Source organism: Bidens hawaiensis, unplaced genomic scaffold, assembly GCF_021521415.1.
Source record: "Bidens hawaiensis isolate Kalapana, Puna unplaced genomic scaffold, B.hawaiensis_p1.1 tig00026421_1, whole genome shotgun sequence".
In the NCBI taxonomy this organism is placed as follows: domain Eukaryota; kingdom Viridiplantae; phylum Streptophyta; class Magnoliopsida; order Asterales; family Asteraceae; genus Bidens; species Bidens hawaiensis.
Window position 1 is genome coordinate 97,147 of NW_027494251.1, and position 13,775 is coordinate 110,921.

The window sequence follows — 13,775 nt, forward strand, 5'->3', positions numbered from 1 at the left end:
TCTGTTATTTACTGGAATAATTTGACTCGATTAATATATAGGAATATAGGATGAATATCCGGGATGGGTAGAAATAGAAAGCGATTTTCAATGTTTTGCTTATGTACAACTGCAAAGTAAGAAACATTATAATTGGATTAAGTGGACCATTTTTTAGTCATTCATTGAACGATAAATCACTACAAGTGACGGAGATACGCAATTTAAATAACGGAAAATCCAATATTTGAAAATTGTATCTAGAATGAATGGAAAAGTTGAAACAAGGCCAGATATGATTTGATCATTATGAACAAATCGAAAATCCTTGTAGACAAAGCCAATCATCAATTCCCAACCATGGGGCGAATGAAATCCAATACATAAATCAGTTAATAAAAGAAGAGAAAAAGCTTTTATTGTGTCACTTAAGTTATATATGAATTCCTGAGCCCAAGAGTTAAGAATAACAAGTTCCTTATTACTCAAAATAGAATAACCACTTATAATAATGAAACAGATTATATTTGTCGAGAAGTGAAAAATCGTATGAATACGACCCTCGTTGTGTATCTTGATTAATTGGATTGTTTCTTTGTGAATTCCTATACGAAGGTTTTGTAGATGTGTCTCCGAGTATTCCTTGATCATTTCTTCTAAGAAGAGGAGTTCCTCTAATTCTATGAATTTTTCTAAAATACTCTTTTCTTCAGTATCATTCAAAAAAGTTTCGGATTACCTAGGATTCCACCAATAAGTAACCCACGATTCCAGAATTTTTTGAAATAAGAGAGAAATCCACCAGGGAAAAAATACTATAGATGCAAGATATAAAAGAGGAGTGAATGCTTTCTTTTTTGCCATTTTTTTCATCTGTGAATTGTTAATGAACCCGTCTCATTCGTCGACTCTATGTAATCTACTGTTTCTCTCACGCATCAGTTCTATTACAAGTAATCGAACCTATGAATCTATTCACTATTTTTTATTTGTGATTTCGTGGTTAGGCCTTGAATATAGAAAAAAAGACCGAAATAGACGAAAAATTCCAATGAATAAATAATAAAGAATAAAAAAGTATTGTTTCCCGATAGTAAAATTCGAAGCACATATCTCCTTTCGATGAATGCTTCAAGAATTCAATCTAAAATTCAATTTCAGTATTCAATAATGAATATAAATATTTTTAAGATTTTGATACGAAAGAACTCCTTTTCTATCATTATATAAAAATAGCTAATATTTCTAAAAAATTTAACTGACTATGAGTAGTCAGGGATAGAATAATTGAGGGAATTTTCTGAAGAATCTTGTGAAATGAAAAAGGGTGGCAAAAAACGACAGAAAGAAATTGGCTAGTTATCATTATAAGAGATCCAATTTTTTGGTCATTAAGGAGCACAAAAAGAAGCGTCGAAAAAATGACAAGATATTATCTATCTGAATATAAAGTCTCAATTCCAACAAGTAAAAAACAAGTCAAAAGGGGGGATATTTCCTTATTTCGAAATGGTTGATTATGAGATATTTCGATTTTTTATTCATTTTTTATTTAATTGAGTTGTGTATATTTCGATACATATAAAAGATACCCCAAATCGTTTTTTTTATACTTGTTCCATATAGCCTGCTTTAACTCGAATGAATGTTCTGAAGAAACATCAATTAAGTTATGTTCTAAAAAAAGAGGATTCTTGCATTTTTGCCCTCCTGCTGAGAAAGCATTCATTTATCATTCATCGGTAAAATAACTTCTAATTAAAATACTTCAATTGGTACACGCAAGAAATAGGCCAATTCCGCAGCTTTTTGTTCCATTTACCGTGGAGTAAAATTCTCATCAGTACGAGTCAATGGAATGGCTCCCTGGCCTCTTATATCCATATAAAGGACACGCCGAGCATAAATACCCTCTTTAACTTCTATTCTGATGGATTGAATATCTTTTATAAGAAATCGGAGGAAGACCCGGCGATTTTTTCCAGGAAATCCCCAACGAAAGATACACACTATTAACAACGCCCAAGAAGGGCAATGCAAGAGTCTTCGTCTTGGATACCAAGAAAGAAGCTGACACACCGGAAACTATTACCGGTACGTTCCTTATTAACAACGCCTATGCTAGAGTCTTGTTTGATTCAGGAGCCAATTTAAGTTTTATAGATTATAAATTTTGTAGTCTATTGAACGAACCTTTAATCAAACTTAATAAAACTCTAAGCGTCGAAACCGCTAATGGCGACATTGTTAAAATCTCCGAAACTTTAGAAAACGGAAAAATCTTGTTAGCCGGTTATGTTTTGCCTATTCAATTGTTACTCATGACTCTTGCTGGTTTTGATGTTGTATTGGGTATGGATTGGTTATCCGACAACCATGCACGTATCCTTTGCAATACCAAGACTGTTGAACTTCAAGCCCCTGATAAACGTACCATACGAATTGAAGGGGATAAAGACGCTGGCCAAGTTAGCCTAATCTCCATGATAAGGGCTAACAAATGTTTGAATCAAGGATGCTTAGCATTTATGGCCTATGTCACCGAGGAATCAAAACCTAAAGAACTTCAAGATGTTCCTATTGTTTCCGAGTATGCCGATGTCTTTCCTGATGAACTCCCCGGCATTCCACTCGATCGTGAAGTAGAGTTTAGAATCGATCTTATTCCCGGAACTACTCCGATCGCCAAGGCACCATATCGCCTCGCGCCAACCGAGATGAAAGAACTAAAGAAGCAATTGGACGAAATTCTCGAGAAAGGTTTCATAAGACCAAGTTCATCGCCATGGGGAGCGCCAATACTATTCGTTAAGAAGAAAGATGGATCCATGCGGATGTGCATCGACTACCGAGCTCTCAACAAAGTGTCACACCCTCAAAATCCACTAACGGAGTTTTACAGTCAGAGGGTGTGAACTAACAGGATCGGAATCATTAGTTATAATCAAACCATAAAAACGTTTAAATGAAAATAAGTGCGGAAACGTAAAAACCAAAAGACCAAAAGTTAAAAGTTGCGTCACGCAGGACGACTCAAAACCCCATAATAACAGTTTAAAATCAGGTTGCATAAACAAAAGCGTTTCAAACAATGCATGATCCTATACCGCGCGCCCGCCTTGGCTACCTGAGAATAACATACTAAAAGTGTCAATACGGGGTTGGTGAGTTCACAAGTTTATATAAAATAAAGCGTTTAGCGTTTGCGTTCAGCGTTTTGCGTTTAGCGTTTTGCGTTCAGCGTTTTGCGTTCAGCGTTTTGCGTTACCAGATAGTGTTATGTCAATTATATATCTATAGGTAGCTAGCCTATAAAACAAGTATTACTAAGTGTTCGACACCGAAGCTGACTGTTTATCATTTGCCTTGCCACCAGGTCTATCCCGACCATGGTATGTGTTTAGCCAAGATTACACCCACTCGACCTCCAGTCGAGTTTAGCGTTGGGTGGGGTTTGTCAAACCCAGTAGTACTACTCAATAATGACTCGCTATTATCCAATATTAAACGGTTCGATGTGAATGAAGGACTTTAGTTATTGCGTTTGCCACTTAGTCTTTACAAGTGATATATAATCTATATTAACAAAATCTTAAATGCGTTTTCGGAGTATGTTATCTCCCCAAGTGAAAAGCGTTTGAAAACAGTTTAAAAAGGGGTAAGTGAACTCACTGTTTGCGAAGGATTTCCCAAAATAATTCACCAAAGGATGTGCGTCACCGACAAAAACTCTCTCTAGCGTTCTAAAACAACAAGGAGATTTTCTAAGTGTCGGAACTATTATCGAGTCTCTAGACTCTGCACATAATACCTATGCACACAACATGTTTCGTGTTTCGTTTGTGAATTGTGTGTGACTTTAACAAGTGTATTTGTGATACGTTACATGTGTGAGCAATTATTTACGTGTCATGTATTCATAATGTACATCACTAGCAATTACTTCCCGTAAGGGCAATTTGGTCATCACATAACAATTAACTAGCAATTATTCCCCGCAAGGGCAATTTGGTCAAATCATGACAATCAATTAGCAATTATTCCCCGCAAGGGTATTTTGGTCAAAATACGACAACTATTTAGCAAGTATTCCCCGCAGGGGCAAATTGGTCAAAACATAACAATTAACTAGCAATTATCATGTTTCATGCATTTTAACAAAATTCAGCAGCTAGTTTCACCGAGACAGAAATTCTACTTGAAAGATTGTACTATTCCACTGATCATAGCATCTCAATTAATTTACCAAAAATCATCACTAAAGCATGCATGTGTTAGGTTTCCAGAACATATTTTATTTTATTTTTATTCCACATAGATTTCTCATAATGATCAAAACACTACAGCAAGCTCATAACAGTCAAATTCATGCGCAACAGAATGTTATTTGAAATTCCTGTTAAATGAAAAATCCAACAAATGCAAGACCACTTGGGTTAGGTTCCTAACTCAATAAGTCAACTTCCAGAAGTGGAACCAACCCAATTGGTCTCGTAGTTCATGAGATATAACATTTACAAAACAACCTAACAGCAGGTCTAACAACTCAGCTTTGCACAACGTTTTTGTAAAATCATAAAGGTTAACTTTTACACGTCCAAAAATTGCAAATTTACATTCTTTAGAAACTAGACTCAACCTAGTTTACTGTAGTATCAATTATCTCAATAAATTTTCACATTTACACCCCGTTACAGTCAGTTGAACATCAACAACACAATCTGTCCAGAAACTGTTTGCAACAAAACTCAACAATTTAACCATCTATAGACTATAATCCGTTCATATAACACTCTAGACACCATAATCACTATCCATGCATATCAATTACACCATACATACATGGTTAGGGTTTTATTTGAATTCAAAATCAAGAACACATCAATTAACATGTAATAATACCAATTCTAGTTATCATATCACAATCAATCCATCATCAAATCAAGATAAAACATATGAACACATATACATATGAAAATCGGACCTAGGGTTTGAAATTATACCTTCAAAAACACCAATACAAGCAATAGGAAGGTAGAGGATGGCTAGAAACGGATGTAGGATGCTTCAATTGTGAAAGACAAGATCAAACAATGGTAGTATGTGTGTGTATGAAGGCCGATCGCAAGGGGGGGGGGGTTAGAGGCTGCCGTCGGGTATGAGGGAGAGAAAGAGAAGAGTTAGGGTTTATAATAATATTATTTAATAACAATATATTACACTCAAGTCCCTCAACTTCCACATGTTACTTCTCTAGCTTAAATAATTAGTTCTAGCACATTAAGTTAATGTTTATAAGAATGTTATCACATAACACATAAGTCTAACACATAATTATCACATAATTATTGTTTTGACGTTTTTCGTTTATTCACCAATCGTTTGCGTCAACTCGTTTGCGTTTCGGTGCAATTCCCGAAAGACTACACATGTAGTAAGTGTTAAGCGTCATTTAAACCCTAGTTTAAATGTAATGAGGTGTGCGTTATAGATTCAGTGATCTTTAAGTTTAAATTGACGAAGTTGAGTTAACGGAGTTAATGGAGTTAACCTGAAATTGACGATTGTCACATAAAGTTACCATCAAGAATCGTTATCCACTTCCGCGTATCGATGACCTATTCGATCTTCGTTCCGACTATCACCAACTTAAGGTTCAATCCGAAGACATTCCTAAAACCGCCTTCCAAAAAAGGTATGGCCATTATGAGTTCACCGTTATGCCATTCGGACTTACTAATGCGCCAGCCACGTTTATGGATATGATGAATCGTATCTGTAAGCTTTACTTAGATAAATTCGTGATCGTTTTCATCGACGACTTACTCATTTATTCTAAAACAAAGGACGATCATGAAAATCATCTTCGAAAGTTGCTTGAAATTCTAAGAACCGAGAAGTTGTACGCCAAGTTTTCAAAATGCGAATTCTGGTTGCACGAAGTGCAATTTCTTGGTCATGTCATTAATGTTAACGGAATTCAAGTAGATCCCGCTAAGATTGAAGCCATCTCTAAGTGGGAGATCCCAAAGTCGCCAACCAAGATACGAAGTTTCTTGGGATTGGCTGGCTACTATCGAAGATTCATTGAAAACTTCTCTCGAATCGCTGCACCCGTAACTTCTCTAACTCGTAAGAACATCAAATATGAATGGGGAACAAAGCAACAAGAGGCGTTTGATATACTTAAACAAAAGCTTACCCAAGCTCCTATACTGGCTTTGCCAGAAGGAATTGAAGACTTCGTGGTCTTTTGCGATGCGTCACATTCCGGCTTAGGATGTGTGTTGATGCAACGCAAGAAAGTTATAGCTTACGCCTCTCGTCAACTCAAGGTACACGAAAAGAATTATACAACTCACGATCTAGAGTTAGGCGCCATAATCTTTGCACTTAAGATATAGAGGCATTATCTCTATGGAGTAAAATTTATCGTGTACACCGATAACAAGAGTTTAAAACAGATTTTTGATCAAAAAGAACTTAATATGCGCCAATGACGCTGGATGGAAACTCTAAACGACTATGACTGCGAAATTGTTTATCACGAAGGTAAAGCCAACGTTGTGGCCGATGCCTTAAGTCGTAAAGAGCATGAAAAGCCAAAAAGAGTCAGAGCGTTAAGGCTAGAACTTCAAATCGATCTTATTGATCAAATCAAATCCGCGCAAAATCAAGCGATTAATGAAAATCAAATTTCTGACGAAAAGCGAAACGGCACCATTGACTCGCTAGTCAAAGGTGACGATGGTATCCTTAGACTTGGCAATAGGATTTGGGTACCAATCGTTGGAGGATTGCGTGAGAAGATCTTAAACGAAGCCCATAAATCCAAATATACAATGCATCCTGGAAGCGACAAAATGTACCAAAATCTTAAAGCAAATTATTGGTGGAAAGGAATGAAAAAGGATGACGCTTCGCATGTTGCGAAATGTCTCACTTGTTTAAAAGTTAAGGCTGAACACCAAAAGCCTTTGGGACTGCTACAGCAACCCGAACTTCCCGTATGGAAGTGGGAGTTAATCAAAATGGATTTTATTACCAAACTCCCGAAAACGACTCGACAACATAATGCTATATGGGTGATTGTGGATCGTTTAACTAAGTCTGCACATTTCATACCTATTAATGAGTCGTACTCAATGGATAGATTAGCGCGTATATATGTAAACAACATCGTTGCTTTACATGGAGTACCGCTATCTATAATATCTGATCGAGACAGTCATTTTACGTTTGACTTTTGGAAAAGCTTCCAACAAGCACTCGGCACAAAGCTAAACCATAGCACCTCCTATCATCCACAAACTGATGGGCAAAGCGAAAGGACAATCCAAACGTTATATGCTCCGCGCATGTGTGATAGACTTAGGAGGAAGTTGGGACGACCACTTACCTCTAATGGAATTTTCGTATAATAATAGTTATCACACAAGCATTCAAACCGCACCATACGGGGCGTTATATGGTTAAAAATGTAGAACGCCTGTGTGTTGGTCTGAAACCGGAGATAGTCAATTATCTGGATCCGAAATAGTCCAAGAAACCACCGAAAGGTAATTCAAATCCGTGAACGACTTAAGACGGCACGTGATCGCCAAAAGAGTTACGCCGACGTCCGTCGTAAGCCGTTAGAATTCAATGTCGGTGATAAAGTGTTATTGAAAGTCTCGCCATGGAAAGGCGTAGTTCGCTTTGGCAAGAAAGGCAAACTAAGTCCTCGATTCGTTGGACCCTTCGAGGAACTCGAACGAATTGGTACCATCGCATACCGATTGCGACTACCCGAGGAAATGCTGTAACACCCCGTAACCGCAGCGGAAACGTACACGGGATGCAACAGACACATCTGATATCAACAGCATTGCTTATAAAGAAAACACCACTACATTAATTTAAACGAATTACATTGTTCCGAGTTTCGTTACTATCTAGGTGTTATCACATAAGTTTTACCGATAGTACATTAACATATTTAATGCAAAATATAGATCCTTAATCTTCCACAAATAGCACACATCATCAAGCACGTATCACTCATTCCAATTTGGGGGTACCTAGAAAGCATGGAAAGAAAAACGGGTCAACTACGAATAGTTGGTGAGTTTCACAGATTTAAATAAACATTGACAATTTATTATAATAAATCATATATTAGCGATGTAATTATGCTGAGCCCACAAGTGAAACCTCTGACTATCACACACAATCCCCGTGGCATATCCCCCGCCCACGGACCCGTGACATATCCCCCGTCCACGGAACTGCCCCAAACCGCTATGTCTAACATTACATAGCAAAATATATATAACACCCAAAATAGACATGTGCAACTGGCTGGGAAACATCAGCAAATCCATGCCGGACCAGTTGGGTTTGTCAGACCAATAGTACTATTCACACTCTACCGGCTTTTAGCTAATCACTCGTGTTGCGGGGCCTTACAATGTTAGCAACTCAGACAATTACCATCTTAGTACATTTCCGTACGATTCCCGTACAATAAAACATATATAAATACATTCATTTCCATGCGATCAGCATGTACTTAAACATTTTGATATAAACATGCTTTCCGCCCCGGGAAAATATTTAAAACAGTTCAGTAAAAGGGGCTCGTGAAAACTCACCTTTTTGTGAGCAAAGATGTAATACTGTGCACAGCTACCGGTCCGGATCTGTAATACGATCCCTAAGTCGTTACTACACAATTTCTATTAATATATCTTAAATTCGTGTTAACCGGTACGTCCGGGGACACTGTTAACCCAGTACCGTACACGATCCGGGGACAATGTTAACCCCGATACACTTCTCAGGACTTAGATTGTGATATCACTTAGAGTTCTTTAGTCAAAACTACCATTAGTTTGTTTTCTCGTTTTGCGTGCCTAGCACGGTTATTCGTCTTTATGTTTTCAAAAATGAGTTTGGCCACATACGACCCGAAAATAGTTTTTATTGATATTTTAATTAAAGTGGTGAAATTAGAGCTCGGTTTAGACACCCCGTTTGGCCGCGGGGCCCGTTTCCGTCTTTAATACACCGGAAACTGCTAAATCGGGTAAAATTACCCAAATCATCCGAATTATTTTCGGATGATTTATTTTCACTTGATTAACTTAGTTTCATGAAAATAGTCCATTTTTAAGGTTTTTATACACCAGTCAGCTCGCTTAGGCGAACTTTGCCGGTTTACGCGTTTTAAGCTTTAAAATTTTGTTTTTAAGTTCCATTTAGCACAAATAAATATCCGTTTAGTCTCGGATCTTGAAATTTTGCAAAATTCAGTTTTTGACAGTAAGGAATTTAATAAAAATATTTCCAGATTTAATTTCTATATTTAACATTTATTTATCTATTTTTAAACGTCCTTTAAACACCAACTATGTCGAAAATACCAAACGACCTTAGAAAAATCCCAAATTTTTCTGGGATGACTCCTGCCATCCATATAGTTCCCAGTAATTTTTACAGAACCAAAAACTTATTTTTCATGCCATTTTCACCAAAACCGAGCTAGAAAACCCCTAGGACTCGTTTTACCGGAAAGCCTACTTAGACTTCTCCAATGGACGTGAAATTTTGTGTGTGACTTTTATATGTTATAAAAATCTTATCTAAAGTTTTCCAGAATTTTTCATGATGTTTAGCTATTTTTCACCATTTTTAGCCAAAACCGAGCATTAAATTCACCAAATATTCATCCCTTATCCAAAAATTACCAAAATTTCACAGATCTCATATTTTCATGTGTAGATCATCTCTGTGAAATTTCATGACTCAACTCTAAGTCTACCATAATCTGTCCAAATCTTACAAATCATACGAAAAACCGAACTACCTTGTGTTTCTAGCTTTAGATCGCAAAGATCTTGCTTTCTAGCCTTTGCTAGCAACTAGATACAACACCTACAAGCACAACAACACCACACCAAGCAAGTTATACCCACAATCAAGCCATTTCTTTCATGGTTTCGGTTAAGACATCAAAACAAAGATTTTAACCGTAAAAATTCGTTTTTGACTCTTTTAACTCCTTTCTTGGACCAAGATCCCTTGTATAACTTGTATACATCACTTGATCATGCAAGAATTGGTTTCATCTCGGGTTTTCACCCATTTTTCATTTGAAACCTCATTTTCTCAAGATTATGGAATCAAAACTATGAATTAATCATTATAACCATGTTTTTACCTTGTGTTTCTTGCTTAAAAATCAAGGATTTAGGATGAATGTATGTAGGGTTGAGAGGATTTGGAGAGTTGGGATGTTAAAAAAAAGAAAATGAAATGTTTTGGTGTGTGTATTGGACCGATCGGTCCTAGTAAGGTGTGGGGTGGGGCCCACATCTTCAACCTTGGCCACACATTCGGATTGTGTAATCCGGATAATGTTGTGGATAATCTGGTTCAGTTCGTTTTTCGGTTAAACGTTTAATTCCGCTCAAAACGAGGCCAAAACGGTCGTTTTTCGGCTTAAAATTTAAATTTATATAAAACCGATTTAAAAACTTTAAAAACTTAAACCATGACATTTATTGACTTAACACATCATATTGTCGGTAATTGTGCATCTTTTTCGGCTTGATCGATCGTCTCTTGCTTGGTTTGATGTTAAAGGTTTCGTTTATCGTACCGACGTACTAATAAATCGAAATCCTTTTTCTGTGCTATAATTCACTTATCCCGAAGCTTTAATACTTCGTACACATCACTAAACATTATATATTTCGTCTATAATGTAATCCCCGATTCGTTCGGGTTTCAATAACCGTTCATCGATTAATCGTAATTTCAATACGACTAGCTGTATATTCGAGTATAATTCGTACTGCGAATCTTATATACTCGTATAAACACATTATAATTCATATATTCAGTATTGCATAACACGTAATAGTATATTCCGGCTAGGGTATACCTGAGTTTGCCGGAATCGTTACATTCTCCCCCCGTTACAAAAATTTCGTCCACGAAATTTTACGCATCAACTACTTCCTTTTGCGGAAATAGGTGGGGGTATTTCTTCCGAAATTCGTCCTTTCGTTCCCAAGTATATTCTGGGCCTCGTTGCGAGTTCCATCTAACTTTGACCAACGAGATCTTATTGTGTCTAAGTTGCTTGATTTTCCCGTCTACTATTTCTATGGGCTCCTCTACAATGTTGAGCTTATCATTTATTTGGACACCCTCTAAAGGTAACACCGATGTCTCATCCGACAGACACCTTTTCAAGTTCGACACGTGAAACACGTTGTGAACTGCACTCAGTTCATCAGGCAGTTCTAATCGGTATGCTACAGGACCGATTTTTGCAATAATGTCGAACGGTCTAATGTATCTAGGGGCTAACTTCCCCGCCTTTCCAAATCTGACTACTCCTTTCCAAGGTGATACTTTCAAATACACTTTATCACCTTTCTCAAATGATAATGGTTTTCTACGGGTATCGGCATAACTCTTCTGCCGATCCCGTGCGGCCTTTAGATTGTTCTTAATTTCAAGAATTTTGCTGGTCGTTTCCTGGACCAGATCTGATCTAATAACCTGTGCGTCGCCCACCTCAGTCCAGCAGAGTGGTGATCGGCACCTCCGTCCATACAATGCTTCATAAGGTGCTTCCTTTATACTGCTATGGTAATTGTTATTATAGGAAAATTCAACGAGTGGGAGATGTTGATCCCAATTTCCCTTAAAATCCAGTACGCATGCACGAAACAAATCCTCCAGGGTTTGGATGGCCCTCTCAGACTGACCATCGGTCTGAGGGTGGTAAGCTGTGCTTAGATTAATACGCGTTCCCAGCGCTTCTTGCACAGCTTGCCAAAGCTTGGAGGTGAAATGGCTATCCCGATCGGAGATGATTGAGATGGGTATCCCATGACGAGACACAATTTCATTTATATAAATCTGCGCAAGTCTCTCTGTGTTATAATTATTTCTAATCGGGATAAAATGTGCTGTTTTGGTTAATCGATCCACGATTACCCAAATTGCATCATGTCCTCGGGACGTCTTGGGGAGATGTGTCACAAAATCCATCGTGATCCGCTCCCACTTTCATTCAGGAATTTCCGGTTGTTGTAACATCCCCGAGGGTTTCTGGTGCTCCGCCTTAACCCTCGCACACGTCGTACACTTGCCGACGTAGGTGGCTATATCCTTTTTCATACCCGGCCACCAGTAGAACTCCTTTACATCCTCGTACATCTTATCCGATCCCGGATGTATGGAATATTTTGATTTATGCGCTTCGTCCATGATTAATTCACGAAGGTCATTGAGGGTCGGGATCCAAATCCGATTTTTGAAATAGAGAATTTCGTCCACGCGCTGTTCGAAATTCTTCTCGTTACCGTAAAGTCCCTCTTTTTCCAATTGTTCCTCTTTCAACGCCTCGCGTTGAGCGACTCGAATCAAATCCGAAAGGTTCGACTGGACAATCATCCCTAGCGCTCGCACACGCAATGGTTTAACTCGATCTTTCCTACTCAAGGCATCGGCTACAACGTTAGCCTTGCCGGGGTGATAACGGATGTCACAGTCATAGTCGCTTAACAACTCGACCCATCTTCGTTGCCTCATATTCAGTTCTTTCTGATCGAATATGTGTTGTAAACTTTTATGATCGGTGAAGATGGTGCACTTTGTACCGTAGAGGTAATGTCTCCAGATTTTAAGTGCGAAGATAACTGCTCCCAGTTCTAAGTCATGAGTAGTGTAATTTTTCTCGTGTATTTTTAACTGTCGAGAAGCATAGGCTATAACCTTATTATTTTGCATCAACACGCATCCTAACCCTCTCCGGGATGCGTCACAATACACGACAAAACCATCGTCTCCGTCGGGGAGACTTAAGATTGGCGCTTGGCACAATCTTTGTTTTAGCGTTTGAAACGCCGTTTCCTGCTCTTCACCCCATTCATACTTTCGATCTTTTTGGGTCAGAAGGGTTAAATGTTGGGCAATGCTGGAAAAGTTCTCTATAAATCGACGATAATATCCAGCTAAGCCTAAGAATTGGCGGATTTCCTTTGGCGATTTAGGCGCTTGCCAATTCTTAATTGCTTCAACCTTACTTGGATCAACGTGTATTCCTTGATGGTTTATAACGTGACCAAGGAATTGCACTTCTTGTAACCAGAAGTTACACTTGGAGAATTTTGCATACAACTTCTCCTGATTAAGAAGCTCTAAAATTAATCTTAAGTGTTGCTCGTGCTCTTCTTTACTCTTCGAGTATATCAAAATATCGTCAATAAACACGATGACGAATTTGTCGAGATAGGGTTTACAGACTCGATTCATGAGATCCATGAACACTGCTGGCGCATTTGTTAGCCCGAAAGGCATAACTAAGAATTCGTAATGGCCGTAGCGAGTCCGGAATGCGGTTTTTAGGATATCCTCCTCCTGAATTCTAACCTGATGGTATCCCGATCTAAGATCTATTTTTGAGAAGTAGCTCGCACCCTGTAGTTGGTCGAACAGATCATCGATTCGGGGGAGAGGATACCTATTTTTGATTGTCAACTTGTTCAATTCCCTGTAATCAATGCACATTCTAAGGCTCCCGTCCTTCTTTTTCACGAATAGTACAGGTGCACCCCACGAGGTATAACTAGGACGCATAAATCCTTTATCCAACAATTCTTGCAACTGATTGGATAATTCTTGCATCTCGGATGGTGCAAGTCGGTAGGGTGCTTTAGCAACAGGGCCAGCTTGAGGTAATAAATCGATTCTGAATTCGACCTGTCGGGTTGGCGGTAATCCAGGAAGTTCTTCTG